Source organism: Dromaius novaehollandiae, chromosome 19 (assembly GCF_036370855.1).
Source record: "Dromaius novaehollandiae isolate bDroNov1 chromosome 19, bDroNov1.hap1, whole genome shotgun sequence".
NCBI lineage: Eukaryota > Metazoa > Chordata > Aves > Casuariiformes > Dromaiidae > Dromaius > Dromaius novaehollandiae.
Window position 1 is genome coordinate 8,576,763 of NC_088116.1, and position 25,270 is coordinate 8,602,032.

The window sequence follows — 25,270 nt, forward strand, 5'->3', positions numbered from 1 at the left end:
GCACCTGCAGTACTAATGAAGGGCAAGGATTTTCCTACAAGTCAAGTGGTGATACTATGTGCTGTGTGAAGCAAAGTGCCCGAGTATAGCTGCCATTTCCACCACGGAGTCCTGAGCAGCTTTGGCGTGCAGTACAGTAACAAATAAGAAGTCTTAGGTGGCTCTGGCTTTATTACAATGTGTTCATAATACCTTGTCAAGGCACCATTTCAATACAACCCATGGCCAGACATTCCAGTGGCTGGTGCTTAGAGCCCCTCTTGCACGCCACCCTGCAATATGATCAGGGAACACTGCTTAATTGTATTTCTTTTACAAAGTGATGAAATGTAAAACTCTGCTCCCGGCATGCTGGCTGGCACAGGAGTCTCAGCAAATATGTGATTCTCGCACTGCAGCTGGACTCTAATGACATGAAAGGTGCTAATGCAATGCAACTGGAACCTTTAATTATCCTAGTGACTAATAGGAAATCTCTCAAAGGGTCTAGGAGAAAGAGCCTCATTCTTCACTGAGAGTTCCCTGAACTGTGCTCGGAAAAGGGGACAGACAAATGGCAAGTCTAAGAGGAGATCTGACTCCCACAGCTATAGCGCCTGGGAAAAGGTTTCCCTTTCCTCTGACAATTAGCTTGTCAGACACAGCAAGCAGAGAGAGAGAGAATAATGCTGGGCCCATTATTGACTTATACTGGTTGGTACCTAAACTTGTTCTGCATCCTGCAGGTAACTGGATAAACCTGCTGATGAAACAAAAAGATCTGGATTGGCTTTGAATGTGTGTGTGTGTTCAAGGAAGAGAAAGGGTGACAGACAGACAGCTGTCTCCCACTTGTTAATTGAATGGAGACTGTCAGATCTTAATGTACCTTGGGGATTATTTCTGTCTGATATAGAGTTTCAGACACCATTTCTTATTTTTTTTTTTTTTTAATCAAAACTCTTCCTTGTTATCTCCTTCAAGATGAAAATCATGCAGGCCACGTTGCCTGGATTTTATGGAACAATGCCCAATGCATGTAGGGTTTGGGTAGTTCTTCATATCACCTAATGCCATTGCTGCCTGTTTTCTAGACTGATGCAGATTCAGCCTTGTGTCACCATCAACTACATCACTTTCTCTTCACTAATTGTGGTAATCGGGGTAGAGAGGCAACAAGAGCTAATGTGACTTACATAATATTACCTGGAAGACCAGAGATAGAAGTAGTCCCCAGACTCAAGAGAAAAGCTTTGGCTATGTCTTTATTTAGTCTTTCTATCAAGGCCCAGACAAAACCAGTGCTTCACAATATGAGATAATAGAATATCAGATAAATGGATTTTAAGATCAGAAGAAGTCATTTTTATTCTCGAAGAAATGAAGAAATCAATTTTATGATCCAAGCCATGGAATTTAATCCAGTGATTTCTGCCCCAAATACTGCAGGAGTTAGGAAGCAGCTGAGCTGCTGCAGTAGCAGTAAGGGTTCTGGGGACGTTACAGGGTCAAGGGGAATCACGGAGAGTTGGAGAACCAAAGCAAGTCTCTCATTTCATGGCATATTCCTATAGCATGGGACCCATGGTGCTTACAGCAATGCAGTGTGTGTGTGTGTGTGTGTGTACTACTGCCCTCTACCAGGTAGAATTACACCAGTTTCACAACTGCGTCCTGCACAGCTGCGGCCCTGGATTTCTAGGGTGAAATTGTTGATATGTTGGCTCTAAGCTAAACCAAACCAAACAAAGAAATTCCCTGCAAAGCAGAAATCATACATTACCCGACAGTTGTAATCATGAGTCCCCTGAATGCAGAAGAAGCTATATCAGTGCCTTTGAAGCATGTAAGCTTATTTGTTGCTGCCACCATGCAAGCCCAGGCAGTCCCAAGTCTGTTACTTCTTTCTGTTCCTGCTTTTCTGGTTAAATGCACCTGGGAATATGTAATTGTTTATGTCATAAAACATTCATCATAAACAAACGGGATGGGCAAGCCAGCTGAGCTAACACTGGGGAAATGAGCTAAAAAACCCTACGATTGGTATAATTGGCAGCGCACTTCTTTTGAGCAGGATGAAAGATGTATGTTTTGCATGAAAGTATAAGGAGGGGACAGGCGCTGTGTGTACCTGGAGAGGGAAGGCATTCCATGTGTAACTGTGGCTTGGCAAAAGCATGGGCAATGTTGTTAGAAACACGCAGAACATCACTGGTGGAGAAGAGGAGTGATGTGATAAGAAATTTAAAGGCCTATTTTAAATCCCTTAAAGTGATCTCTGATTTACATCAGTGCAAACAAGGGCAGAGACATGGCCTAAGTCAGAGCTGTAGGCATTGTTCAAACATCTTGATTGCTTTGTTTTTATTTTGTTTCCTGTATAGATAAAAGATAAAGAGAGTATATATTCTTTGTTAAATAATGTTCAGTGCTAAGGGACTTTCCAGCTCTTAAAGTCTGGGGCTGAAGAAGTTAGCTTACATGTGGAATTGTAGCTGATCCAAGAGCACAGAAAATAAACAACACATGTACCTCCATCCCTTGACCTCTGTGAGCTAGTTTTGTGGTTATTGTTCCCTTCAGTGTTGCCTTATCTCCTGCCATGTTTACAGGATTCACCTCGTCTGCTGCCCTGAGCCTCCCTGCCAATCGCTGAGCATCTGAAAGTGCATGGAGAGGTTGGTTAGTGCACAACACGTGGCACAGAGGACAACACATTGGTAGCGCTGAATGAAGTGGTGAGGAGACAACAGTTTGAAATGTCAGTGTGACTGTGTGGTCATAAGAATTAAGCTGGCTTGTCGTTAACGGTATACTGAGCAGGAAGGTCATTAAACTGGACTATGTACATGGGAGAATCAGTGAGGTGTCTGATAACTCTAAGTTGCCATATTTTTGCAGCCGTAGTCAACTGCAGCATGATTGGATTTAGACTATTTCTTCCTTGTTGTTCTATTAGCAAGCAATAAAGCAGGGTGGATGTGTAAGGAAAACAGACCTCAGGATCTAAATCATCTCTGTACCCAATCATCTCTGTAAACTTAGACCTTTCCAGAGCAGATAAGAGAGTTCAGCCACTACTTTGCTGTTCTTTTATTTTGTGACTGTATCAGAGAGAGCTATTGTTACAGTTTTGGTGTTTTTTTTTTTTTTTTTTTTTTTCATATTTGCACTGTGGTAGAGTTGCTCACTGGTGGCATCCTCTTCCAACCTGTTGTCCAGTCTTAGTGTGTTGCAATTCTGCCATACCTATCTTGGGCCCAGATAGATAGATGGACATACAGAGCTGTAAACACATTTCTCAGCAATAAAGTGACCCATCTAGGAAACAAGCCATTAGCAATATTAGATGAACTTAAGTTGCCCAGGAGGCAAGCCAGTTTTCTTCTTTGGCTGGTTTTCAATTTTGGACTGCACAGCCTTAAGTGAGCATCATTGCTTTGCGTTACAGCTGTGTAGCAATGAGAGAGGCCATCAAATGGCTGGAAGAGAAGCAGCACATTGAACCTATTCCTAGGAACTAGAAAGCTCATCAGTTCAAATGACATTTGATAACGCTAAGATAACTCTAAGAAGTTAGAGCTGAGAAATGGTTGTTAAGATAAGAGTATATTCCTGTAAATTGTAAACAGAAGTGAAAAAAAATACAACTTGCAATTGCTGGCCTGCATAACTCTCTCCGTGCTACTGTCTGTGCTTCATTTTACGTTTCTAACAAAGAACATTCTAAAAGTAACCTGCTGCGCTGCAGTGTTGCTGTTGTATACCATAGCATTTTGGTTCCTTTTGGATTGCAAATTCTTGTGTTGTTTGGTAGATTCCTTGAAGACCCAGCTGTTGTACACAGGTGATTGGCTGAAAATCTCCACTTCCATGGGAAAAAAGTCCCTTCCATGGCTGCTTAAATGCTTAAAACTATGCCCTGAATGCTCTCCCAAGGTTGAAAAACCCAGAGGCAAATATACCAGAAACTGTAATTTAAACTAAAAATTATGATTTTTCCTCACCCTCATGATTTTTGGTGAGCCTGACTCATGATTTTGAATGCTTAAGATTTGCAGTACCATGTGAAGTAGATGCAACCACTGCAGGACAGGTCCAAACAGCCCCTTTAAAAGTCATTTACTAGCTCTCCCTTCCTTTGTACTCCCTTTTGTTTGGTGCATTTAATTAATTAATTTTACGTGTTCTTTTTGCCTGCCATTTTTTAAAAAATACTTGTGGATTCAGGGCGGCAATAAAAAATCCTTTTATTTTAAAATTGAAAGATGAAAACTAGCATAATGAACTTGCCACTTCCTTAGAGTTCTGGTAACCTGGGTGTGAGCTGATGGTACAGAATGATTCATGGGATAAAATTATAGACTTATGCAGGTGTGTACAAGAGCCTGGGTGGGGTGTAGGCAAACAGGGAATTTTATATGGCAATAAACATGGGCATGTGGTATAAAGAAACTGTACTGCCTTAAAAAAAATTTTTTTTTTTAATTTTAATTTGATAAGGACAAATTGAACAGGGTCAAAGAGAAGGACACCACTTTGCTCTTCTCCTGCCAGAGTCCAACAGAGCTAGAGCTCTATAACTCCGAATGGTAGAACCCTTGTCCAGTTCTTAGCATGATTCAAAAGCAATGAGCAGCTTTTGCCTAGATTGTCCTCATTCCTGAAGTCAGCCTTTATTGGAATTGGACAACATGGCAATATTTAAGTTCAAGTAAGCTCTGTGCCTCCTTCTGAACGTAGTGTTTTGGGGGTTTTCTCCTTGCACAGGCCTTAATGCTACATTCTGGCTCACAGAGGTGGTCAGCCCTTTCAAGTTTGCAGATGGAAGGTGTAGGCCCTATCTAGTTCACCCGTGGACTAAGTGGATAAGCTCTGCCCCTCCAAGCAGTACGTTACAATCTCACACCTCACAGTGCCAGATACAGTGAAGGTCAGAAGGCCAAAGGTTGAGAAATCTGGCTTGCAAAGCAAACAGAAATGTTTCTGTTTGCAGACAGAAATGCTGACTGTACACAGAGCCACAGGAACTTCCAAACCACAAGAATTGCCTCTCGCTGCTTCCCTCTTCATCTTCTGTTCCTCCACCGCCAACCTTTTCTCTTTCTTGCCACTGTTGGCCTGAAATTCTTCTTGCCTGAAGCCCCTACTGTCTGAGACAGCCTACACACATCTGCCTCAACACCTCTGTCGATTTCAGAGCTCATCAGAAGAAAGAGGGGAAAAAAAGAGAGACTAACTTTTAAGCTGGTATTAAGTCATAGAGCTCTGCTGAAATCAAGGGAGTTAGGCAAATGCGAATTTTCAAAAGGTCAGGGATAGATATTTCACTTTTTTTCTCACTTAATTTGTCCCTCCCTCTGGGGTTTGTTATCATTCAACCCTACAAGGCATTGTTTATCTCTAGGAAAGGCCATAGGAACTGGAATTAGATCCAATTTTGTTTACACAGGAGTGTGTGGCTAAGGCTGGGCCTTTGAAAAGGTATATTATACACTCTGGAGGTTTTAGAAGATCATTATAACTATTGCTTGAGGGTCAGACTGTGCCAGGCTCACTCCCCCCTTGTAATATCTTACTCCACATGTCCTGCCTGCCTGAGTAAAGGACTCAGTAAGATACTTCTGAACGAAGGTAATCGTCCCTTGTTATAAGGCAGTTGTAACAAAAGTGTTCTTTATGGGATAGACTGGGGCTTTGGCCCATAGACAACTCTCGCGGAGGGAAAATTGTTTCCCCAAATGCCAGCATTCCCCTGATCTTGACTAGAGCTGCATGTTGGGCATTGGGAGTTCATGGGCTCCTTAGCAAAGGGTGGAGATACTGCTGCATTTTGTACAAGCCAGGTGCAGTTCTTGGGCTTTTGATAAAAGTCAGCATAGGTGGTAGGGTATGTTCATCTTCAGCAGCTGATCAGCTATTGCTGATACTAGACACCTTCTCCAAGCAGGGAGATGGAGTGCTGAAGGACTCAAGCGGTAACACTGAGAAGTAGACGTCTCTTGTCATCTCATTGCTACCAGCTGACCATAAATCCAGTCTATTCAGGCGAGCAGTAAAGCCCACCCCAGACCATCCAGAAAAACAAAATCAGAATGCAGCACTTTCTCTGGGTAAATAACTAGCAATTCCTGAGGAAATGGGTCCCAGATTTCCCTATGAATTGGGGCCTTAAGTTCTGACATAGGGAGCTATTCATGGAGGAAATTCTAATCGAGTCAGGTTGTGCTTTTTCCACAAATTGTTTACCCTCTGTCTGGGTCTCTGCTGGAGTCCTAAAGGCACCTGTGTTGCACCCAGGTGCTGTGGTGGTTAGGCAGATTTAGGTGAGTACTCTTTGCATGCAGAAGTCAAATACTAAGGATAGGAAACATGTCCATGGTCCATAAGAGGGACAGATCATATGGTCACCATCTGGGACTCAGGGATGGCTCTGTACACAGAAATAGCAATTGCCGTGCCTTGCTGTGTTTCCACAGCAGCAACCAAAGAGGGTGACATGGAGGAAATTAATGCCAACTGCCCACTCATTTCCTGATCCATTGTTATACATGCTCCAGTGTTTTTAAACGGAGAGAGTGCAGCACAAGGAGTCTGGAGTCTCATCTCTGACAGGTATGGACTGAACTGAATGCAGTTATGCCAGTATAATCCAGGTTAAAAGGAAGAAACGGGCCCTGCACTCTATGCTGAAATTCTCTCATGCAACCTTTCCCAGAAATAGCAAAGAATATTAAAGTTCTTTGGGAGCAGGGACTGTCTCATACTGTGTGTGAACACTGTCCAACACAATGGGGCTTGCTCTTGGCAGAGACCTCTAGGAGCTACAGCAATACATGTAATAACATCTGACTACACCTTCAAGACATGGTGTAGGGAAGTACATTGTGTTAACTCAGTTGAGTGCCTGCCCAGGCTGTGATTTAGATGTGCCCCTCCCTCAATGTTCAAAGGAGGAGATGAAATCTTCCCCAGGGAAGAAGTATTCTGACCTTTCAGTGGCGGGGTCTGCATGTATCGGCTGCAAAGGAAGAGCAGGAATTGGGACGCTTAGAATCAGTTCCTCAGTTTGGCTACCTGGCTTTTGGCAAATCTCTTAATTACTCTGTGCTACAATTGCTCAATTGCCATAATTCTTCTTTTCTTTCCCATAGCGGGGTGGGGATGGATGGAAGGGAAGCAAATTCTTCCTACATTTATGATTACAGAGCTCTTTGAAGAACTCCGGTTAAAGGGCAAAGGGACAGTAATAGATCATATTTACCTCTGCTAGCTGGTCCCTACAAGCATTTACTTGGAGACTGATGCTTGCTCACTGCCTTCAGTGGTAACTCTTAAAGGAAACAGTTGCTTAAGGTAATGTTTCCCAAAGCATCCAAGTGGGTCTTCCAAATCCCTTTTGAAGTGAAGGAATCTCAGACATTACATTTCAAAAATACTCCTGAATCCCCAGTACATTTGGCAGAAAAAATCTGCACCAATTTTTCCCACATGAAGAATATGAAATTATAGATCCATCAACTGATCCAAGGAATTTAACACGCATATTAGTAAAATCTAGAAAATGTACATCCCGTAACTGGAATGTCACTAAGCAGAAAAGATTTCCCTTTACTGTAAAGATCATATCGAAACCCTCAGCAGACTTGTCTGATTCACTAGCCATGAAATCTTGGTCTTATCCTTTGATCTTTCTTCAGATACTACTTTGTGTAGCGTAAGGCAGACTCCCTTGGCTTGCCTCCAGCAGGGAGACACTAAGAGGGTTTCCGTGCTTCTCTAGGCTAATTAGCCACTCGCAGGACCCCAGAGAGGTGTAATCCACAGTTTTTCGTCACTACACCCATTCCTATAACAGCCTAGATCCTGGTTGTTGACACTCGGAATTGTAAGGCTGTCAGTCAGATTTCTAATGTCCAAATTAAAATAAACTTCCAGCAAGACCCAGTTCTAGTACATGACCGGTACTACTGGGCTAGATAAGGAGTGTCTGAGGAGGTTGGTAGATACTGAGGTATTAGCTACTATGGATGGTCAAAGGGTTAACTTTTTTCTTCCTCTCTTAATTGCGTAGTCACTCCAAGGGCTGCACATGGCTGTCTCGGGAATGGGAGAGGGAAGGGCAGAGAAACTATCTGTGGGAAGATTTGCATTCCATACCCTTAACCTCCACCGTAAGAAGTTTTTCCTGCCTCTCTCTGAGTTCGTTTGCTTTCTTGCTGTACATTTGACTCCCAAGGAAAAGACCTTGCTGAGTCAGCTTGAATCCTTTCCTGTTGAGTCACCCCCCAATTCCAGATTAAAAGACCAGTAATTGCCCGTATATGAAGATTTAGACAATTGCTGCCTTATACCCTCAGCATGAGCTACTGTGGAATTTCTCCTGTTATATGTGAAAACATAAGCTTAACTGAGATTGTAGTTAGATACCAAACCGTTGGACTAGGAGTTCTGCCCTCCCCACATGGAACCAGGACTCTGGATGTCCGGGTCCCCCAGTGCGAGATAAACCCTACTGGATGCTGCACCAAAGGCTGGCTGGGGAAGCTACCATCTGATACCGGATCCCAGCTGTAGTTAAGAGCAGGAATGTATCTAACATGAGACAAAGGACAACCCGGACCGCTCTTTGCATCTCACATCCTCTCTCCAATGGATATTTAACCCATTTGCTGGTCTCGGTTCCAAGTGCTTCAGCTACTTCAGTGCCATGTTGTAGCTCTGCACAAATCTGCCCCCCACCAGCATCTGCATCTCCCAGTGGCTCTACTGGTTAGTTTAACAGCACTTCCTCTTCCAAGGGCTCAGCCCTTCCTTCCTCATGGTCTCAAGCCTTCTGCTATCATCACTTCCACCAGCTAAAGTCTCTCCCAGCCTCTCTCCTATTGCTTTACTCTTGTTAGTTAAAAGTTATTACTCTCAAGGGGCATTGATGCAGAGCATGAACCTCTTCATATAACCCCTTGAGTGTGTTTTGCTGCTACTTCGTAGGTGGCAGTACTGTCTGCCTCAGTGCAATATGAAGCAGGAGGAAGGATGTGCTAAAGACCATGAGCAAAGAAGAGTTCCAGTTTGAACCTGCACCTTAACTTTTACCTGCCTCAGTTTCCCAGTCATATCAAGATGTGCGGCACTTCCCTTCGTGCCTGTGATGCTGCAGGAACAAGGAGGGGAGGCGGGACATTCTCCTGGGAGGCAGCAAGGGCCAATTGCTCCACAGGGGACAGGGAGCCAAAGGGGTAGCACGGGATGAACGCCTCACCGGGCAGGATCCCTCCCACAGCTCCTGAGAAAGGCAAGCATGGCAGGCCTGGTGCAGGGGAGCCAACTTCAGCCAAGAGTCCAGATCATCAGGCAAGTTTGTCATGACAAGGCAGGTCTGAGGTCAAGCTGGGAAGTCAATCTGCAGGTCAGGATCAGGATCAGGTCTAGTCAGGGCAACCAGGGTCAGACACAGCCCAGTGATCACCAGGCAAGTCCATAGTGATAAGGTAGATCCAAGGTCAAGCCAGAAGGTCAGCCTGTAGGTCAAGGTCCAGATCAATAGGCCCATGGCCAGGCACAGCTGTGGCTGAGCTGGAGACAGACACTCCTACCAAGCCAGTACTGATGGCCCAGGCCTGAGCTGAAATGGGGCTCCCACCCGTGGGCAGAGGGTGTGGGTGGAGGCCCCAGGTGAGGCTGGTCAGGGCCATTAAGGCCTTTTAGTGCTCTGTGGGCCCTAGCAGATGGGTACTGTTTCTGGCTTTGCTGCTGATTTCCTGGTGCTATGGAATAAATCTCCTCCCCTGTGTTTCCCTGTCTCCCCTGAGCTTCAGTTGGAAGGAATGCCAGTACTGTCCTCCTCTCTGAAGCTCTGCGCTGCAATAGAGCAGTGCAGTGAAGGTGGTGTTATTGTTCAGTGTGCTTTAATTGCAAGGCATGCACCTATGATGAGGATGGGAGTTACATTAGCTCCTCTGTGCACAAATCTCTTGCTGTTCATGTGAGTAGATTCTCATATTTTCCTCTAATGAGTCTCAGTATTTCCGGCAGAATTCCTGTGAGATTAAACATCTTATAAAATGTATTTGTCTCGCACATGATCTGACTTGCTCTTGAACCATCAGCAACTATCCCAGCAACTGCTGGGGTGTGTGACTATATTTTTTTATTGTTATTACTATTTTTTCTTTTTCTGTCTCAGATCTAGTAAGCTGTGTGTTGTATTGCTAATTATGCTAAAGAGGTCCTGAGGTTGATGTGGAGGCTCTGTTACAGTGCCAGCCTCCCAGTTCACATCTCAAGTACTGGTATGTTTGTTGTGGATGTCTGTAAAAGAAGCCACTTTTTCTGTACTTGTACGGGGAGTGAGAGCAGGAGACAGCGTTGAGGGGGCACACTACAAAGTAACACACAAAAATGGGAAAAAGCAGATATCTTTGCTAAATCTGCTGCCTTCTGACATGGGGACTGACCTCTCCACGGGGCACAGAGGTTTGCCTATAGCTTCGTATAGGCACCTAACATTTGGTTTCATACATTCTTTCCCCAAATACAAAATGAATCGACCCATGAAAGAATAGTTCATTCCTGAGGGCCGGCACCCTGTTTGGTATGTTGATAACTTTGCAGAGTTGATGTGTGTATTAGTCACCCTTGCTGGTTCATTGCTGATCTGAAAGACAGAGGTTAAATAATTGCAAAAGCAAGGTTGATGTCATCATGGGGCCTGATTGAAGCTGGTACTTGGGAACTGTTGAGAGAGATGTATTTGCTTTGCTTTCACCCAGGAAAGGGGTCACACCGAGCAGCAGTTCTCAACCTTTTCTCAGACATGCAGTCCAGTACGAAATGCCTGTGTGACTGAGTCACCCCTCCTTCCCAAACCACACGCCAGTGAGCATCATGAAGATGTGAACCGTAGGCAACGTATGCCTGCAGTCCTCTCTTTTTTTTTTCTCTGCTTCTCCCTATTCCTTTCAATCTTGGTGGGTCCTGGAGTTTTTTGTAAATCAGCTGCATGCCTATAGCTTTGCAAGGGCCTCTGTTACACACATGGCACTGGGTATATGTTCCAGCGCAGAAGTTAGGATCTGTTTTATTGTGTATATAAGTAGACAGGTGTGTTGTACAGGCCTGTTCTACCTACCATATCATGTGTATATCACGCATAAGCTAGGCATATATCATATAACCTTGTAGATGTGGATAGACTTTTTCTACTTACTGTTTAATGCTGAGAATATGACTTGGCACCGTATGAGACATTAAAAAATAAAGACAGACCTTGCCCTAAAGAGTTTGCACTCTAAATGTCAGACAGAGAAAAGACAGGATGCGCTGTGGTGAGGGAGATTTGTGATGTGTTTGTATTTTAAATAGGAAAAAAACTAAACTTGCTTCACAGGAAAAGAGTGTGTGCATGTTTGTTTTCAAGGGGACTCTAGACAAGAAAAGGCAACAGTTTTGTGACAGTTTGCTGGGGGAGAGGTTTCTTTAAACACCTGTGTAGAGGTTCAGGAGAAGGAAATGGGTGTATGTGTCTGTGTGGTCTAGAGCGTCTGTGCCTGTTGTTCCTAGGGTCTAGGGGAAATTCAGCCCTGGCTTTTGAGGGCACGTGTGCCAGCCTCTTTGCTCCTTGAACTCTTCCCCGTGGCTCTGCCACGTTTGTCTGCCTCTGCATCTAATCCCTGTCTTGCGTTGTGTTTTATGCTTTTAATGAGAAGGTACGGACAGCAAAGCAAAACTTCCACGCCGTAATCATAGGAGAGGAGCTATTTATTTCTGGGTTTCATGTGATGCCATGAAAACAGTCAGAAGTCTTATAGTAGCGCGCCGCAGTATCCACAGCCCCTCTGTTAACACCGGCTGACTTCACGTAGCACAAGCCCCTCGCGATGTTGTTCTGCATCCTCATGGTGATGGGCAGGACACAGAGGTTAGAGATGAGTGTAAGGGGCATATTTTATCCTCTTTTGGTTGTGCAGGTTTTCAGGCCTAAAACTTCTTAAACTCTTTGATTGTAACTTGAAGTCAGCATTTTTTTATACATGTATATATTTGTATTTTATGAAAATAAAATGCTGCTGTAGATATGTGCTAATACTAGAAAGAAAGGCCCAAAGCCTTATTTCAAAATCCTGGCAGCATTTGACTCCAAAGCGTCGAGCTGAAGTGCTGTGTAGAGAAGACCAGGCACACTGTGAACTTAATAGTAATGCAGCAACAACACTTATCCTTAGCACTTGCAAAAGGAAGTAACTGTGATCTCGCACACACACATGTGCACCCTAAGCAAGGCACCTGGATGGAAGTCAAAAATAATGCAGTGATAAAGCAAGAACACAAGCCAGGTCTCCTGACCCTTTGGTACCAGCCTTTTCCAGCTGTCTATACAAGTACCCTGAATTTGATTGATTACTGCAGAGAACAGGCTGTTTCCAAGATGAGGCCAGTGGCTGGTGGGAACAGCCTGAACTGCTCATGGCCTATGGTTACAGTGTCTTTCTCTGAGGTCTGTCCAGGCCAGAGCAGTGGTTAGGGGAGCGGCATTAAACCAATGTCTCCCGTTGTAGCCTGGCAGTCCTACCCGCATTTTCACTCTCTACCGTTTACTGAGTATCGCCAAAGTAGGCTCTGCAGCTAAGAGTAGTTGGGGTACAGTGCTGGTCTGACCACAGCCTCTCCTCCTCTGCATGCACAGTAGGATGACCACCTGCCTTGGAAATTACCATATGATAAAGGGAAGAATGCCTTTTTTTAGGGGGCAATTTGAAGAAATGTCATTTGTCTTAGGAAGTCATATATTTTCTCTTTGTGTTTACTTCTACTACCCTTGAAAGTTCGATTTAGTCTTATAAGCTTTAATTTCTTATTGACAACAATACTTTTGAATGGTTCTGATACTTTTCAAGGTATTTTTAAAGCATTCATAAAACTCTTTACATGAATAACTGAAATTCATCTTCATTTGTGCCTTAATTTGAAGATCAAATTTAACATAATATTTTGTGTGTTTTTCTTTTCTTCAGTCTGTTCAGATCTGTTTATCCAAGGAAATTATTTGCTCCACTTCTGCCTTTGAGGTAGAAATGGACATAATTCCACACAATAAGAAACTGAAAGAACTAGGACTCCAAAGACAGAAAATTACACCATTTCCAAATTCAAGACTTCTGAAGTACATGCACATACACACTCCACTTAATCTTTCAGTGTGTAATATATGACAATATTTCTCATAAAACAATCCTTATTCAGCCTTTTGTAAAACTTTGCTTCAGCAATGGTTGTAAGCCTGCTTTCCCTCCTCCCCCCTGTAAAAAGTGACTGTATAAGGTGAAAATAATCTGATTTGCTGAAATCAAAATGTGAAATCAGATATGAGAGCAGACATGTATTACTGAAGAAAATCCTGTGCATTGTTTTTGTCATGATGTTTGGATGAGCTACGCTTATAAACAAGTAACTTGCTATCAATGTTTCATTGTAATTTACTCTCTAAAGGAATCATCATGTCATAAACTTCACTAGGTACAAGATCAGTGTGTTCTAATTTTAAGATTGTATCATAAGAAACATTTCGCACATTGTGAAATAAATTCAAGAAGCATTTAATCACTGCAAGTCTCTCTGTCATGCCCATCTTTGTCATCCTTAACAAACCTAAAAACTGCAACTGGGCAATTCTCAGCTAATGTAAAAAGTAGCATCTAATAGCTTTCAACTCTAAGTCAGACAGATAATCATCTTGTGGGGACATGCCTCAACACTTCTGTGCATTGAAGGTTGACAAAATGATATACCTTCTGTAATTCTGAAACTCCTGGCAGCTAAGGAGAAGTGATTGAAAACTTTGGTTACACAACCTGCAAGATCAACTGATTATTTGATCAAACACTTTATTTATAAATTATTTTGCTGTGTTTTGCAGAAGATGAGCTGGGCAATTAGCCAGAAGGAAAATAGGCAGCCTCATTTTCCATTAATTTGTAGACAGAGTGATGCCTCCAGAAGTTAATGTTAGTCTTATTAGCTGATTGTGAATAACAAAGTTCAAACCACTTGGATTTTTTGATTCTTACATTTTCCAATAGTTTTGTACAGTTTCACCGATGTCTTGCAATAACAAGAAAATGTATTTTTTCATTACAGCACAGCTGAGAGGGAAAATGACTGTCAAGAACACTTCATTATTTCCATAGTTTGAAATAAAAGTTTGTGTATGTAGAGCAATGCTAGTGCAAATAATCTAGAGTTATTCAAATGTATTTTTGCATTTTAGTCACTAATTTCTGTTTAAAATTTGTAATTTAACTTTTGAGAAAACAGAAGCTCATGTTTGAGTGAGTGGATGGGATTTGATCTCACACAAAGTGGGCTGGGGACCTGAAACAGTCTGCATCGAAGGCAGCTCCAGCTAAGTCAGGCAGTAGCGTCCCTGTGGGAATGGATACCCACATTAAGTCTTCAGGCTGTTTGCAGATCTCTCAAGCAGTAAACTCAGTGTAGGAATTTACTCCATTTTGTCTCAGTTCTCTCATGAAATTTTCATTTAGTTCTTGTCCTAAACTCAAATGGGACCATTTCCCTATTAATTTCCACGATATAGTTCTGATTCCAAGTTCTATGATGCTTTTGGAAGCTCGGAGCACACCAGCAATGCAATACAGAATACCTTCTACTGAGAAACGGAGCGGTTGCTCTGCTCTCGAGCAACCTCCATCTCTAGGCTGCTGAGCTAGGACAAACGCTTCCAAAAGCTCTGGAAGGACCTTTACCTAGGAGCTTCGCAATGCCCACTCACTTCTGTTTCAAAGTCTGTCCTGTACGTAGTACTGTAACTTTGAAGTTAGTCCTGCTGTGAGCAGGAGTTTGAACTAGGGATCTCCAGGGGACCCTCCCAGCCAAAGTGCGCTGGCCCTACAGTGTTCCCTCCCGTTATCTATGGACAAGAAGGAGATGGGACCTAGAGGGAGCTTCAGCCATTCTCCAACTACTGGATTCAGGTTGTTGGACTGGCCTGATTTTGCTCAGGATGCTGATCTTTCAGGAAAATAACATCTGAGTTTTACCCAGATTCAGAGTTATGCATCACGGATGTCTAATCAGATTCATGGTTTTGTGTGTTTTTGCTTTTTTTTTTTTTTTTTTCCCCTCTCTCTTGCAGCTGGTAAAAATCAAAGGATAGTAAAAAGAAACTGCAAGCAGGGGGTTGTGTCAACTTCAAGTGTTTGAAACAGGGCAACTGGATGTGGGGAGAGGTGTAAAATGGGGGCAAGCCTGATAATTTTAAGAGCTGTGCAAGAGATGCAGATATTCCTTGGGGACAGGGGTAAAGTCGTCATCACATTAAGTGAGTAATCTGTTGTGATTTTTTTTCTGATGTGAAATGGAGTGAAAAAAGGATGGGAATTTTTTTCCTTCTAATTTATTGGAAATTCGAATGACTCTCTCTGTTTTGCTTTAACATATTTTGTATCTGTTTTATTTGGAGTGTGCTCTGAACAAATGGGGCTTTCTGTTTCCATACCTCTATAGATTTTGCTTCTTGCCTCACTCTTTTTTAATATGCTGGAAAAAATTTTGGGTGAAAATTAACCATAACATTTTCTGATACTTAGTGCAAAACACACAAAATTCATTCCTTTTAAGCCAGTGGTGACAAAATTCCCCTAGAACTTCTCAGAGTCACTCAAGAGGTTCTGCTCATGACAGTTATGCTCGAGCTCTTCTTCCTAGCCCCACTCTTCTCTGCAGGGTGCTTGGAGCTTGTGGACATGGAAGGACCTTGAACCCAAGGATTCATCCAGCAGCAAACCCCTCATTCCCTCTTGCTGGCTTTCTGTCCTGTTGCCCATCAAAGGATACAAGCTGTTTGCAGACTAACTTCTGAAATCACTCGGTTTGTAAATCTGCGGCACGTTGTGGTCAGCTGTGAGCCAGGCTTCGGCATTCATGAAAGATGAAGGTGGGTGACTCACATGGCTCAGACAGATGGAAGGCAACCTCTGGGCCAGCCCTTACTGTCTGGCAAAATGTAACTTCAGAGCTGAGCAACTGTAAGTCTGTGCCCAGTTCTGATTTTTGGGTAGAAATCAGATGACATGCGGCTTAGGGCTGAGTTTGTGTTTAATTAGGGGATTATCTCAAATCTGAAATGGAGCCGCTTTGAAGCGTGTGAACCAAAGCTAGATAGACTCCCACAAAACCCTGCAAAGTGGAAATTTATAGGTTTCACCCTGTATTTATTTGCTGTGGCTCAGCTTGGGGTGAAAGGTACAGCTCGGCTGCCACAGCTGGACTTCTTTCTGGTCCACGTTTCTTTCTGTAGGCTGGTCTAATTTGTTTGTTCAGCAGATCATGTGAAATCAGATTGGCTAGTGCTGGAATCGCTCTGCTCCATTCCCTTAGCAAATACGTGAGCTCTGAGAGCCTGGCTGCGTGTAATGAAATGAGCTGACTGGCACTTCAGCGTTCCCCTGTGTAGGAGCGTCTTAGGAGTAAGACACTTAATTATTATTAACATTCTAATTGGAATGTGTGAGTGTGGATGTGTGTGCGTGAGCGTGCGCCCGGATCCGCGCTGGTAGAGCAGCCTCATCACGTACTTCCAAATCAAGCGTCTCCCTCTGAACCGAGCAGAGACAGAGCCTGTATCTGTTAGTGTACGTATCTCTTAACCTTCAGCCATTTCCAGTAGCAAAACCCTAAACAGACGAAATGCAAGTTAGAAAAAAAAACCCAAAAAAGTAACAGTATATTAAGGAAACATTAACAGGAAAAGAACATCGTGTAAAGGTCTGCAGATAAGAACGGTAAGAACTGTTCTGTCCGCGTAATGGCTGCAGTACAGCATGTCCTGTATGCTCTAGCCGCAGCTCTATGCCAGCATATAGAGAGGACATTAGCTCTTAATGTGAAACACTAGGTGTTTAAATCAAGAACATTTTTCCACAATGTGAGACTGTCAGGTGACTGCCGAAAGCCTTCGTTTCGGCTTCGCTCCCCGAAGTTGCTTCTTTGTTAGAGGCTTGCCACCTAGTGCTTCCGTTCGGGACTGCCAGGCTCTCTCTTTCGGCTATACTTTGTGCTGGAAAAGCTGATTTTTAAAATTGCTTATTTAACATAAGCAGTTACTCCATGCATGGGCTGTTTGGCTCTCAGCTCTTGCAGAGAGCAATGTTTTCTCGGAGAGAAGCAGCATTGCTCGCTGTTGTAGTGAAACGAGCTGTTTACACTGACAAACTACATCGGAATGGAGGGTTTATTGTAAGGATGTCCCTTTACCCTGCTTCGGCGGAGTGAAGGAGCCTAAACGTGAATGACTGCAGTTTACAGCATGATGCTGCCTTAGTATGTTACTGCAAATGGCAACCAATTCTGCAGGGTATGAAGATTTTTTTGATTCATCCATGTTTGTCTGGCAAAGAACAACCACAATTCTTGTAAACTCACACTTTGGAAAAACACAGAAGAAACTGGCAATTTAAAATATTTGCCTTTGTGCTCAGACCATCTCTCTGAAGGACATAATCTGACCATTCAGCTGTATTTTGAGCTCTCCCCTTCTGGTGACTTATAATAAAAACAGAAGCAAGATCCTTAGCTTCCTGTATCTGCACTTAATTTAGCACTAACACAGAAATCGTTTTATTCCTTTATACTGTAGGGATGGTTTCTACTACCTTTGCCCTTGGTAAGAACAGAATCTCACACTGTGAGATGTTTTTACTGAAATCGGTGAGACTTGACTACTCTTAGAGTTAAGTTTATAGTGCCAGAATCTGACCTGAGGTTATTTTGCTAATGGAGAGGTCTCTTCTTTGGCAGAGCCAGTCTTCGCACTACATATTGCAAAGAAATCCCTCGAACCCAGACCCTGAAAGATGCTGAGCAGCTGCGGTTCCCACCAAAGCCAGCGGTGGTTGACTATGCTCCACACCAGTCCAGGCTCTGCTCATCATGTTTATTTGACAGGCAATAACCCTTTTTATTGAACCCAGCACATTACTCTGATCCAGCCTTCAGCAAATATGATTGTAATAATCACTTGGTATTTATTTAACAGCCAGTTGCTGTCCTTTGGGAAAGAGTCAGTTTACATAGTTCCAAATTACAATTAATACATTTTGTAATGGTTATTTGCTAAAGGCCAAGTGTAGGGGAATCTTCTGCTGGTTAGAGGTGAGGATGAGAGACCAGGTGTCTGTGTGTAGTGCTTGATCCTGCCACTGACTTGCTTAATGACCTTGGGCAAATCACTTAGCCGCTACATTGTTTTATTTATTCCCTTGTAAAACTGGTATAGTAATACTGTGGTGCCACAAAGCTTAATTACCGTTTGTAAAGGATTTTGACCTCTCAAGCAAGGAGCTGTATGAACTATACTATAGCTAGTCTGTTGACCCTAAAAGAAGGAAATATATGTGGCTGCTCATCTAGAGGAATGCCTAGACAGAACTACATTTTAGGCCAGTGAAGTATCCTTCATTTAAGATTAAAGAACACCTTCCTCCTCCTACACACTCCACCAAATGTCAGAGCTTCATATTGCTCTTAAGTGCAAAGTCTAATTTTCTCCTGAATACGCTTATTCAGGAGCCCGGACAACTCCCCTTGATATTGGTTTCATTGGCCAATTGACGAGGTGTGTTTTCCTTTTATTATGGTATCAGACTCCGACTGCTTGTCCTGTTTCCTCCCTTCCCTTTTCCCACTCCCCTTTAGAAAATTTCAAGTGCTTCAGAAAGAGGACGAGGTTTGTAATAAGTTACTCTAATTGGATTTTTTTTTTTTTTTTAAGTATTGGTATGCACAGGTTATCTTTAAATGATTTACTGATGTGCTGCCAAGCACTGCTCATTTAACCTCCTTCCTGCTCTCTTCGCGTATAGATTCCTCTAATGATACTGGCAAACAGTCTTTTATAGAGTGCGCAGTGCATTTCTGCCATGAAAATCCCAAATGGGAAGCTGGAGAGACGCTGTTGTTCTGGAGATGTCAAGGCCCAGTCTTACGGGTTTTGTCATTCAGTCTCAAACAGCCTTGGTGACACCCTGCACCTTGCAAGACGAGTCCTACCCACCCCCATTCCCAGGAGGGTAAAGGGGACCCTGTTCAATATGGGTTTTTTCCCCCCCTTTTCTTTCTCCTTTTTTTCTTCCTGTGATCGTTGAGCCACTCCGACGTGAATTTATGTGTGTAATCATCTGTGTTGTAATTGGCAGCCTGGCATATGAGTCACTAACCAAATTAACTGAAGTTTCCTTTGGGGAAAAATGTAATCAGTTACTACACTCGGGTACATTGCAACAAATTAACTCTTGCTGTTTGTCGGGGTTCAGCGTGAGCCCGCCGATGGTGTCCTTCCCCCAGACGAGTGGCAGCCAAAGCGAAGGGGGCCAAGAATGGAGGGGGAAAATCCCCGAAGGACGGCGGTATCCCCGGGCATCTTTCTCGCTCAGCTTCGGGAAGAGTAATTTGCAATATCGTCTACCCAAAGAGTTCAAAAATCACAGATCAATTCCATCTGATATCATGAGATTGATCTTAAAATTAGCAAGATAGAAACAGAAATGTCTTATTTGTCTGGGACTTTTAAGTCTTTAGAGCTCCACTGTGCAAGCTTTTGTTTGCAACCCAGATTATCAGACACTTACTTTCTTTGGTAATGAAAGCTGAGTTTTTCATGTAATCACATGACTCAAGAAGCTGGCGCTTTAAGGAAAAATCCACTGCTGCACAACTCAGAATTAACTGGTGAGAGTTAGCAGCACAGCCCTGGATTGTGTTCGTCTGCTTGTGTCCCCCCCCCCCCCCCCCCATACTGAAATCTATTCAGAGCCCAAATCTAAGCAGCACTGTGGAAATAATTGTTTATTTTGTTGTTGTTGTTTGCTGGTTGAACCAAAAAATTAGGGGGAAAATGTTTTGAGTCAAATGGAATATTTTATTTGAGCTGAAATGAAACATTCATTTTCAAAGTTTGTTTACTTAAAAAGAATTCCAATGGCTTGCTTTAAAATAAAATGTCTTCACCTCTTTAAGCCTGTTTTTCCCCCTAGTCTGGTAAATAGTTCTAATTGATCTGGATCTGCAGTTGTCAGCAAATAAAATATTCTACTAAAACAGTCGTACTTCTGTATCTGAGAGGTCCTAGTCTGACGGGTGACTGAGAAGACCCAAGCCTTTTAAGTGAGAATGCCTGTGTAATAGTCTTGGAGACCCAAATACACAAACATGCAAGTGTCAGCCTCTTAACTGTAATCCTTGAGGCTTTGGTACCTGGTGTTTTCGTGCCTTTGTACCACCCGGGGAGCATAGGATGAATTCTAGCTGAGCTGTTGGTTGAGTGTAAGTATATTAATGCGTAGGAGGGGATAGGGCACTACTGGGACAAGGAAGGAGGTAAACAGTGCCTGCGGGTCAGGGAGGGCTGTCGGGGAGCCTTGCAGCCGGTGGCCTGTGCAGTGCAGCCACAGCCTGCTGCACAGTCCAGCTTTTGTAGTGTCTTCTGTGTCGGACTGAGCTTTGTCAGTTAGAAAAGTGATGTATGGTGCCTGGCAGAAGATAGCAAAGGAAGGTTGTTTGGAGAAGATAGCTATGATGGGCAAAAATCTATAACTCGGGCATAAAAAACATACTCATCAAAGAGTGTACTGAAACTGCTGGAGGTATAACCACAAGATTAAAAACTCTTGGCCCATTCCTGCTCCCACTGAAGTCAATCAGCTGGTCCAGTGCAACTTGTCAGGATAAATTATGACATCTGCTGCATGGCAGCCTTTTATTTTAACCTTAAACTCCCTCCGAAAGGACTCTCTCTGAAAAGGGGATTTTTTTCCCCCCCCACTTGGTGTTCCTGCATAAATATTGCGCAAGTGTCGTAGCACCACTATGATTTTTTGGCATGACTCTTTGAATTCCAGCTATGCTAGTATTACCTTTTTCTTTATCTATTTTTTTCTTCATATATTTATTTTAATAAATAGAACAATCTATTTCTCCAATTGGAAGAATGCAAAATTCAGTTTATCTCACAGAACACCTAAAATTAATTCAGGCAGAAAGGGGGTGGTGGAAGATTTAGGTTCTGACTGCAAGTTTTTGACTGGGGTCATTTGTCATTTTGCCTCACAGAACAGAGCAATGAAGGTTTTATAGTGTGAGGCTTTAGAGTGACAGAGCTGCATGTGATTTCACACTGCTGTGTCAGGATTTCCTTTCCAGGCCTTCGTAAGCTGCCTATACAAACTCACATCTGCTCGAGGCTGGTGCAGAGGGGAGCTGGGTGGGACGTGACCCTCCTATGTTCTTTGCACTCGGTGTGAGATTCCCTGCTCCATGCTGAGGATGAGCACAGGGCACCTGGATCACATGTGGTCGGCCAGTGACTGTAACTGGATACAGTGTGTGCATAGGAAGTTCATATGGACTTCAGTGGTCTAACTTGGTTCCATAACACAGCCACTGAAAGGTTACTGCTGCAGAAAGCGGAGGAAATAACTACCTGGAAGTGTGTTTGCTGGAATTTAATGAAGCCAAACCGGAGCTGCATTCAGATCTTGGCAGGCTTTGTCTGGGATGATGTGGTTGAACAGAGCTTTGAAGGAACCGGGTTGCTTGCCACCTTCTGCTAACCAGTAGCTTTTTCAGCTAGTGGGCCCATCTTGCAGTGGCAAACTGGTATCGAGGCAAAGAAACGACTTTCATGGGGTTACTTACTGTTGAGGTGAAGCACAGGGCTGGGCATGTATTTGTGGTAGGTGCTATCAGAAATCGTCTTGGGCAGAAGCCTTGGAAGCACCAGGTAGCAAGGGCGGGTTACACACTTCAGCTGAAGCAGAAATCCGCTGAAACGCCTGTCCACTGGGAAGGGACACGCGGAAAGCGGTGAAAGCTCTGACAGTGAGGGCACTCTGTGGCTGCTAAAGCGGGGGAAACTGGGTGTGCAGATTCCCAGTCCCTCTAGTTAGCTTCCACAAGTCACTGCTTGTCAACACCCCCTTCCCCAAGGTTTTTCATCTTCCTGTCTGTTGAGTGCTCTTGGATCCGAATGAACTGAATTAGTTCACACCTGCCATGCAAACCAGTAATACTGTAATGAGCGAGTGGGCCTCGCCACCGAGATGTGTGCGTTTCAGGTGGGACGTGAATCTGATCTCCTCTGCTCCCCCTGCCTCAGTGCAGGAGAAAGCGGGATGGGGGGCTGAGTTAGGCCTCCTTCCTGCCATGCTTCGCGGGGGTGGTGGCAGCTCTGGAAAGACTTCAGAGACACCCTGCTTCCTGGCCCCTTCACAAACCTCCTGCCGCTTTTCCTCCGCCAGCAAGCAGGGATGGTGGGGCAGGCCGAAGAGCAGCCAGGTCTGCCTTGTAACAGTCCACCAGCGTGCTCCTTCCTCCGACGGCCTGACCCCCGCCACAACGTCACCGGCAAACCAAGTAGCACCCAAGTCCTCTTGTTTCAAGTCAGTGCAGCAAAAGGAACATCCCCCTTGTCGTGGGGAGAGGAATGGGTCATCTAACCTTGCCACAGTGCTTGCCAGTAGCCTTGGCTCCTCCGCCTTTCACTGTTGCTGCCTCGTTAGTGTTAGGTTGCTGCTGCCGAAAGACCTTTGAAATGTGCATTGGAATTGATGCAAGGTAAAATTTGCACTTGGAGTGCTGTAAATAGTGCATAGATCTACTTCTGGCTGTCTGTGCTGAGGTGAGGCTTGTCTCCAAAGCTTCCGCTGCTTGTTTGTTTGTTAGTCTGTTTTTCCCCCCTTTTCCTTCCACAATACTGAGTTGATTTACTTTATCTTGGTACTTTGTATCTTGCCAAAAAACCCAAACCTAAATATCAGAGCTTTCTGGGGTGCAGTTCAGGTGGCTTTTCTGTGCCAGTGAAAGAAGAGATGGTTTTTTCAAAGAATGCAATTTATTTTCTCCATTTGCATCCTGAGTTTATAAATGTGCCATTAGTTGCCAGCTGAGTGGTAAACACAAATGGTGGTGGTACTGCCTACCTCTTGGATCCACTCTCTCCCCTCCAAGAGCTTTTCCCTTCTCCCTGGCTGTGGTTATGAGTTAGCAAAACTCACTTAACCCTTTCTCAGCAGCAGTGCCCTGCATTAGTTATGAGGGCTTCAGGCTGAAGAGACTTAGTCTGTCATACCTCCTTCAAGATGCCTCCTTCAGAGTGTTGAATAGGTTGAGTGACAAAGAAATTGTTTAAAAACCTGTTCGAAGATCATTTCTGAAAGGCTAAAAAAGCTAAAAATCTTCCCATATACTGAGAGAAAGCAGAGTTTTTCTATCTAAGTTGTTTGGGATGTGGGAAGTCTCAGTTCAGCTCCCAACTCTTCAGCGGTGCCTTGGCATGACCCTGAAACATGCAATCTCTGGTTTTCTTGACCTTCATCTTTTTTGTAGCAACTTATTTCTCTGGGAAAGACTGTCAGCTGGGTGCATGGCAGTGGAAAATAAGTCCTTTATCTCCCTGAGCTCAAACCCTTTGTGTGCGATATGGGAGATAACGGAACTTTTTTGTTGTGCGTTGCTTGCCCTTTACTTAGAGTGGGAGACCTAATCTCAAACGGGAGCATAAAGTATAATACAAAGATAAAATTTAAATGAAAGTCAGGGTCTTATGATCCCTTGTCCACACAATTCCCTGGTTAACTAGTACTGGTGAAGCGACTAGAATCTCGTATTCTGCCTTTGTAGGGCACATTTATGTGCAGGTCTCGTTGCATTTCTGCTTAGTTATGAAGTCCTGAGGAATAGCCAGAATCCATTTATTTAGTAATGGGGTAGGTTGTGAATAGATATGTTGCTGAAGCATTTATTGTTTTTCAACTTAAGTTATGGTTTTATATAAATAATATATGCAGCTAGTCAATGCTTGGGAAATGCATTCTTTTCCTTCTGAAATATTTATGGACTTCAGTGCCTACTTAGTACCCAGTCAATTTTGAGAATACAGCTCTAGTAAGAAGTCTTGGTTGCCTTCAAAGTCTTGGCCAGAGATTGGCAGGGTAGGACAGACCTGTTAGCTGAAAGAAGCTGGAAGTCTGCCATCTTCCCATCTTCTCTATGAATCTTTTCCCTCCCTCTTCCCCCCCCCCCCCCCCGCCCCTCCGGATTTTAAAAATTGATCTTATGTTGGTGCAAATTTCTGTGCGGACAGTAAAGAGAATGAAATCCTCTACATCACTAGGGGACAGGTACCGCTTGGGCAGTAGCAAGGCTAGTTTCTGCTGTGCTAGATCCTGCCCATGCCTACAAGCTGCCTCTAGGAAAAGGTGGGATAGAGAGAGCCCTTTTTTATGGTCTGTGTAGATCTGACGCAGTCCTGAGCTGGGTAAACCTGGTAATAAAGCTGGTAACTCGTACTGCGTTTGACATCTATTGGGATTTTCACTTGTGTGTTCAATTAAAGTTATCTGAATAGTTTTTATAACAAACTAATTTCTACAATGCTGTTCACAGTGCGATTTGGTCCAGTATAGAATTCCAAAATATGACTTCTGCATTTCTCAAGTCTTTATGGTGGGAATGGGAATTAATCCAGGTACAGGTTTACTGGTAGCATAATCCCATGTAGCATGCATGCTGGGGGTCACTTGAGACCCCACTCCCATTTTCCTAGCCTGGCAAGGGGTGGCCCTATCAAAGTCCTTCTGTGATCTAAGACAAAAATCCTCATGCTCGACCTTTACCTCAGATGAAGACTGTAATATCGGATTCACGGTTGGAAATCACATCCCCTTTGTCCCATGGCTTTGTCCTGTTCTTTGACTGGATGACAAATGTCTTTATAATGATCAAGACTTCAAAGAACAGGACACCAGCTTTTTTTTTTCTTTTTCTTCCCTTCTCCCCTCAAGAAGTCAGCATGCCAGTTCCTGAGCTCCTTCAAGAATCCACTTGGGGTGCGGAGGTGGGTGAGCGCTTTGGAGAATCAGCATTTTATTTAGTTAACTAGATGGGAATGGAGATGACTGAAAACCTTCCAAGATGAAGTTCTGAGTCCTGAAAAACCCACCCTGAATTGGAGAATTTGCAGTCTGTAAGAGTCAGAATGGACAAAAAAAAATATTACTTACTGAGTAGAATGACTTGAGTAATTTCAAAACAGATTTGCAAAGAGACAGGCTTTGCACAGACCAATGAGAAGTTGCCTCTGTAATGCTTACTGCTGTTTCCTATCCTGGTTAACTGTGAAAGGATTTTCTTTTTATTTTTTTTTAACTTATTAACCAACCCTTATGTATCTGTCTGAAATGCATGCCATTAAAGCCTTAACTCAGCAATCTAAAATAGT

General features: G+C 43.5%; 1 protein-coding gene across 2 annotated transcripts in view; it reads left to right on the forward strand.

Annotated features, from left to right (window-relative positions):
* MYL10 (myosin light chain 10) overlaps window positions 1-25,270 on the forward strand; it is a 90,199-nt gene that overhangs the window by 10,868 nt on the left and 54,061 nt on the right. Inside the window, exon 1 of one of the 2 annotated variants that reach the window (XM_026107141.2) lies at window positions 16,379-16,463. The exons of the other annotated variant lie outside the window; for it this stretch is intronic. The gene's annotated coding sequence lies outside the window, so the exon portion shown is untranslated. Of the gene's footprint in view, window positions 1-16,378; window positions 16,464-25,270 lie in introns of those variants that run through there. 2 annotated transcript variants of the gene reach the window in all.